The following is a 7,987-nucleotide window of genomic DNA, read 5'->3' on the forward strand; positions in this document are numbered from 1 at the left end:
TTATTATGAGCCGTCCTCCACTCAGTAGCCTCCACTGATGTAAGCTAAGCAGTGCGTCCCCCTCACTGCAGTGCTTCTCAGTGAGACAGGCGTGAAGCTGTAGGCAGGCAGAAATTGGTTCTGGAGTGTTCCAGTGTGTAGGTCTAATCAGCAGGCGAGCGTGAGCATTCTGAAGTGGCTCTGAGAGCATGGCACACCTCTCTATATCCTGCTGGGACTGCTGGGGGTAAAGACAGAGCCTAGAGCCCATGAGCACTACATTAGGCCTATCACTCTACACTAACACACACACACACACACCACACACACACACACACACACACACACACACACACACACACACACACACACACACACACACACACACACACACACACACACACACAACACACACACACACACACACACACACACACACACACGCACCCACCCACAACACGGACCCATCCTTCCACCACACACACACACACACACACACACACACACACACACACACACACACACACACACACGACAGACAGACAGACAGACAGAGACCAGACAGACAGACAGACAGACAGACAGACAGACAGACAGACAGACAGACAGACAGACAGACAGACAGACAGACAGACAGACAGACAGACAGACAGACAGACAGACAGACAGACAGACACAGACAGACAGACAGACAGACAGACAGACAGACAGAACAGACAGACAGACAGACAGACAGACAGACAGACAGACAGACAGACAGACAGACAGACAGACAGACAGACAGAAGACGACAGACAGACATGAGCTAAATCTATACAGACAAGCAATTCAGAGCATTGTCTTCTGTTGTCTGTGCCAAGATATTGGGGTGTTCATATTAGCATGGAATGTTCTGTTCAGTCACAGGCTGGATGTTCATGTCAGCTAAGCAAAGCGATGTTCTAAAGCAGCAGAATGGCAGGGCCAGGAAACAGGCACTAACAGTACACACCTCCCTCTACTCTGCCAGCAGGCTAGAACAGTCAAATTGGCCACTGGGGAACAGACAGGGCCATGGTAGAGATCTCCACTGGGGCTGGATGGTAACGCAGGGGAGAGGAGAGAGAGAGATAGAAAGAAAGAGAGTGAGAGAAAGAGAGAGAGCGAGAGAGAGTGGGGGAGAGGGAGGGAGGAGCATGGGGGAGAGAGAGGGGGGAGAGGGAGGGAGGAGCAGGGGGGGAGAGAAGGGGTAAGGAGCAGAAGAGAGGAATAGAAGGAGAGAGAGCGGAGTAGAGCGAGAGGGGGAAGGAGAGGAGAATGAGAAAGGGGAAGAAGAGAAAAGAGTGAGATTGGACGTGTAATTATATTGGAGGTGTTGACATGCAGCTAGTCTATGCCTCCTAGTGCCCTGTCATAACACACAGAGCATGAGGAAGACGATGACCCTGTCCTCCTCCACACTCCTTTCTGTTGGTCTGTACTTCTAGTACGTACCTCTGTCTAAAGCTGAAACAGCCATGGCTACTAAGCTAGCCATGTTCACAGTCACTAGGATCATGGTACTGTCTGGTGCCAATAAAGCTTTTTGGAAGAGGCCAAGTCACAGTTGCGGGTCACTGTGTCCAAATGTGGACGAGTGTTTCTGTGACCAGAATGGCTCTTTAAATTGACACTGTCAAACTGTCATAGCCATCTATAGGACTCCAAAAGGACAAAGGTCTTCATTCTGATTCAGTATCAAATACATCTGTACTAGGCCAGTCTTTCTGTAAATCTGATTCAGTATAAAATACTTCTGTACTAGGCTAGTCACTTTGTCAATAGGATTCAGTATCAAATACCTTTGTACTAGGCCAGTCACAGGTCTACAATCTGATTCAGTAACAAAGACTTCTGTACTAGGCCAGTCTTCTTGTCAATCTGATTCATTATCAAAGACTTCTGTGCAAGGCCAGTCTTTTTGTAAGTCTTATTCAGTATCAAAGACTTCTGTACTAGGCCAGTCACAGTTCTTCAATCTGATTCAGTATCAAAGACTTCTGTACAAGGCCAGTCTTTTGTCAGTCTGATTCAATATGAAAGACTTCTGTTTTTGGCCAGAATGTTTGTCAAGACAATTCAGTATCAAACTCTTCTGTACTAGGCCAGTCACAGTTCTTCAATCTGATTCAGTATCATATACTTCTGTACTAGGGAGTTTTTTTGTCAATCTGATTCAGTATCAAAGACTTCTGTGCTTGGCCAGTATTTTTGTTAATATGATCCAGTATCAAATACTTCTCTACTAGGCCAGTCTTTTTGTCAATCTGATTCAGTATCAAAGACTCCTGTAGTAGGCCAGACACAGTTCTTCAGTCTGCTTCAGTATCAAGTTCTTCTCTACTAGGCGAGTCACAGTTCTTCAATCTGATTCAGTATTAAAGACTTCTGTACAAGGCCAGTCTTTTTTCAATCTGATTCGGTATCAAATACGTCTATAGAAAGCCAGCCACCGATCTTCAATCTGATTCAGTATCAAAGACTTCTGTTTTTAGCTAGTATTTTAGTAAATTTGAATCAGTATCAAATGCTTCTGTACGAGGCTAGTCTTTTGTCAATAAGATTCAAAATCAGCAATTTATGTATTTGGCAGGTATTTTTGTCAATTTGATTCAGTATCAAAGACTTCTGTACTAGGCCAGTCTTCATGTCAATCGGAATCAGTATCAAATACATCTGTACTAGGCCAGTGTTTTTGTCAAACTGATTCAGGATCAAAAACTTCTGTACTAGACCAGTCTTTTTGTAAATTTGATTCAGAATCAAAGACTTCCGTACTAGGCCAGTCACAGTTCTCTACTAGGTCAGTATTTTTGTAAAATTGATACAGTATCAACAACTTCTGAACTTGGCCTATCACAGTTCTTCAATCGGATTCAGTATCAAAGACTTCTGTACCTGGACAGGTTTTTTGTCGGTCTGATTCAGTATCAAAGACTTTTGTAACTAGGCAATTATTTTTGTAAATCAGATTCAGTATCAAATACTTCTGTACTAGGCCAGTCTTTTTGTCGGTCTGATTCAGTATAAAAGACTTCTGTACCTGGCCAGTTCTTTTGTAAAATAGATTCAGTATCAAAGACTTATGTTTTTCGCATGTATTTTAGTCAATTCTATCCAGCATCAAATGCTTCTGTACCAGGACAGTTTATTTGTCAATAAGATTCAATATCAGCGAATTCTGTATTTGGCCAGTATTTTTGTTAATTTGATTCAGTATCAAAGACTTCTGTACTTGGCAAGTACTTTTGTCAATACGATTCCGTATCAAATACTTCTGTACTAGGCCAGGCTTTTGTCAATTGGATTCAGTATCAAAGACTTCTGAACTAGGACAGTCACAGTTTTCAATCTGATAAAGTATCAAATAATTTTATTCTAGGTCAGTCACAGTTCTTCAATCTGATTCAGTATCATACTTCTGTACTAGGCCAGTTTTTTGGAAATTTTATTCAGTATCAAAGACTTGTAGAATAACAGTCACAGTCTTTCAATCTGATTCAGTATCAAAGACTTCTGTACTAGGCCAGTCACAGTTCTTCAATCTCATTCAGTATCATACTTCTGTACTAGGCCAGACAATTTGTCAATCTGATTCAGAAATAAAAGTACTTCTGTACTAGGCCAGTCTTTTTGTAAAATTGATTCAGTATCAAATTATTCTGTACTAGGCCAGTCTTTTTGTCAATCTGATTCAGTATCAAAGAATTCTGTACAAGGCCAGTCACAGTTTTTCAATCTGATTCAGTATCACACTTCTGAACTAGGCCAGTCTTTATATCAATCTGATTCAGTATCAAAGACCACTTTAGTAGGCCAGCCAAAGATCTTCAATCTGATTCAGTATCAAAGACTTCTGAACTAGGCCAGTCACATTTTTCAATCTGATTCAGTATCAAATCATTTTATTCTAGGCCAGTCACAGTTCTTCAATCTAATTCAGTGTCACACTTCTGTACATTGCCAGTCTTTTTAAAAATTTGATTCAGTAACAAAGACTTCTGCACCCAGCCAATATTTATGTACATTTGATTCAGTGTCATACTTCTGTCCTAGGCCAGTCTACTTTATCAATCTGATTCAGTGTCTAATACTTCTGTAGTTGGAGAGTAACAGTTCTTCAATCTGATTCAGTATCAAAGATTTCTTTACTAGGTCAGTCTTTTGTCAATCTGATTCAGTATCAAAGACTTCTGCAGTAGGCCACCCACCGATCTTCAATCTGATTCAGTATCAAATTATTATCTACTAGGCCAGTCTTTTTGTCAATCTGATTCAGTATCAAAGACTTCTGTACTAGGCCAGTCACAGTTCTTCAATCTGACTCAGCATTCAGAGACTTCTGTACTAGGCCAGTCACAGTTTAAAATCTGATTCAGTATCAAATACTTCAACACTAGGCCAGACGTTTTGTCAGTCTGATTCAGTATCAAAGACTCATGTAGTAGGACAGTCACAGTTCTTCAATCTGATTCAGTATCAAGTACTTCCGTACTAGGCCAGTCACTTTGTAAATCTGATTCAGTATCAAAGACTTCTGTAGTAGGACATTCATATTCATTCAATCTGATTCAAAATCAAGAACTTCTGTTCTTGGCCTGGCCTAGTACTAGGCCAGTTTCAGTTTCAGGCCAGTTTCAGTTTTCAGTCTGATTCAGTATAAAATACGTCTTTACTAGGTCAGTCTTTTGTCAATCGGATTCAGTTTCAGAGACTTCTGTACTAGGCCAGTCACAGTCCTTCAATCTGATTCAGTATCATACTTCTGTACTAGGCCAGTCTTTTTGTCAATTTTATTCAGTATTAAGGACTTCTGTACTAGGCCATTTGTAGTTCTTCAATCTGAATCAGTATCAAAGATTTCTGTGCTTAGCCAGTATTTTTGTAAATTTGATTCATTATCAAAGACAACTGTACACATGTCCAGTCTTTTGTCAACCGGATTCAATATCAGAGACTTCTGTTCTAGGTCAGACACAGTTCTTCAATCTGATTCAGTATCATACTTTTGTACTAGGCCAGTCTTTTTGTCAGTCTGATTCAATATCAAGGATTCTGTAGTAGGACAGTCACATTCATTCAATCTGATTCAGTATGAAATACTTCTTTACTAGGCCAGTCTTCTTGTAAATCTGCTTCAGATCAACGATTATGTACAAGTGCAGTCGTTTGTAAATTTTATTCAGTATCAAGGACTTCTGTACTAGGCCCGTCTTTTTTGTCATTCTGATTCAGTAATCAAAGACTTCTGCACTAGGCCAGTCTTTTTGTAAATTTATTCAGTATCAAGGACTTCTGTACTAGCCCGTCTTTTGTCATTCTGATTCAGTATCAAAGACTTCTGTACTAGCCAGTCTTTTTGTAAATTTTATTCAGTATCAAGGACTTCTGTACTAGGCCGTCTTTTTGTCAATTTATTCAGTATTAAGGACTTCTGTACTAGGCCAGTCACAATTCTTCAATCTGATTCAATATTAATACTTTCTGCACCAGGCCAGTCTTTTTATCAATCTGATTCAATATCAAATACTTCTGTACTCAACCAGTCTTGTGTAAATTCTATTCACTATCAAGGACTTCTGTACTAGGCCAGTCATAGTTCCTCAATCTGATTCAGTATCATACTTCTGTACTAGGCAGTCTTTTTTTTCAATCTGATTCAGTTATGAAGACTTCTGTGCTTCGCTAGTATTTTTGTCAAATGATTCAGTATCAAAGACTTCTGTACTAGGCCAGTCTTTTTTGTAAATTTGATTCAGTATCAAGAATTTGTACTAGGCCAGTCTTTTTGTCAATCTGATTCAGTATCTAAGACTTTTGTAGATGGCCAGTCACAGTTCTTCAATCTGATTCAGTATAAATACTTCTTTACTAGGCCAGTCTTCTTGTAAATCTGCTTCAGTATCAACGACTTATGTACAAGTGCAGTCGTTTGTAAATTTATTCAGTATCAAGGACTTCTGTACTAGGCCCGTCTTTTTGTCATTCTGATTCAGTATCAAAGACTTCTGCACTAGGCAGTCTTTTTGTAAATTTATTCAGTATCAAGGACTTCTGTACTAGGCCGTCTTTTTGTCATTCTGATTCAGTATCAAAGACTTCTGTACTAGGCCAGTCTTTTTTGTAAATTTTATTCAGTATCAAGGACTTCTGTACTAGGCCATCTTTTGTCAATTTTATTCAGTATTAAGGACTTCTGTACTAGCCAGTCACAATTCTTCAATCTGATTCAATATTAAATACTTCTGCACCAGGCCAGTCTTTTTATCAATCTGATTCAATATCAATTACTTCTGTACTCAACCAGTCTTGTTGTAAATTCTATTCACTATCAAGGACTTCTGTTAGGCCAGTCATAGTTCCTCAATCTGATTCAGTATCATACTTTGTACTAGGCAGTCTTTTTTTTCAATCTGATTCAGTAGAAAGACTTCTGTGCTTCGCTAGTATTTTGTCAAGATGATTCAGTATCAAAGACTTCTGTACTAGGCCAGTCTTTTTTTTTCAATCTGATTCAGTATGAAAGACTTCTGTGCTTCGCTAGTATTTTTGTCAAGATGATTCAGTATCAAAGACTTCTGTATAGGCCAGTCTTTTTGTAAATTTGATTCAGTATCAAAGAATTCTGTACTAGGCCAGTCTTCTTGTCAATCTGATTCAGTTATCAAAGACTTCTGTGGTAGGCCAGTCTTTTGTCAATCTGATTCAGTATCAAAGACTTCTGTGGAGGCCAGTCTTTTTGTCATCTGATTCAGTATCAAAGACTTTCTGTGGTAGGCCAGTCTTTTTGTCATCTGATTCAGTATCAAAGACTTCTGTAGTGGGCCAGTCACAGTTCTTCATATCTGATTTCAGTATCAAAGACTTCTGTAGTAAGGGCAGTCAAGTTCTTTAATCTGATTCAGTATCAAAGACTTCTGTAGTAGGCCAGTCACAGTTCTTCAATCTGATTGTCACGTTCGACCTTAGTTCCTTTTGTTCAGTCTTATTTTAGTTTGGTCAGGGCGTGAGTTGGGGTGGGCATTCTATGTTTTTGTTCTTGTTGTTCTATTTTCTATGTGTTTGGCCTAGTATGGTTTCCAATCAGAGGCAGGTGTTAGTCGTTGTCTCTGATTGGGAGCCATATTTAGGTAGCCTGTTTGTCTATTGTGTTTTGTGGGTGTTGTTTTCCTGTGTCTGTACCATACAGGAATGTTCTGATTTTTCAATTTGTTCATTCCTTTGTTTATTTTTGTATTTTTGTAGTGTTCAGTTTTACATATTAAAAATGGACACTTACACCTGGCATATTGGTGCGATATCTCTTACTCCTCGTCAGAAGAAGAGGAAAGTTGTTACACTGATTCAGTATCAAAGACTTTTTGTTAGTAGGCTCAGTCACAGTTTTTCAATCTGATTCCGTATCAAAAGACATTTTGTAGTAGGCAGTCAAGTTCTTCAATCCGATTCCGTATATAGACTTTTCTGTAGTAGGCCAGTCACAGTTCTTCAATCTTGATTCAGTATCAAAGACTTATTTCTTGGGTCTCGTCTTTTGTTCTTCAAATCTGACACACTGCTTGCGTGTCCCTGAGTTTAGCCTTGACAAAAATAAAAAACAATGTGTGTGTATGGTGTGAGTGTCGCCTCGAGGGTGTCTGTGGTCTTCCATAATTTAGCTCAGTATGACAAGCACAGTGGGCCAGGGTCTGCCCAGGTTGACATGGGCTCATCCCAGCTATTAGTGAAAATATGTCTAATCTCTCTCTCTCAATTTCAATTCATTCAATTCAAAGGGCTTTATGGGAAACATATTTTATCATTGCCAAGCAAATGGAATAGACAGTAAAAGGGGAAATAAACATGGGAAACATTAGTAAACATTGCACTCACACAATTTTTAAAAATATAGACATTTCAAATAATTATTATTGGCTAATGTACAGTGTTTAGTGTAAGTCTCTCTCCTCTCTCTCTCTCTCTCTCTGAACGAGTCCTCACTCTTTTTGGT

The sequence above is a fragment of the Salvelinus sp. IW2-2015 genome, linkage group LG18, assembly GCF_002910315.2.
Source record: "Salvelinus sp. IW2-2015 linkage group LG18, ASM291031v2, whole genome shotgun sequence".
In the NCBI taxonomy this organism is placed as follows: domain Eukaryota; kingdom Metazoa; phylum Chordata; class Actinopteri; order Salmoniformes; family Salmonidae; genus Salvelinus; species Salvelinus sp. IW2-2015.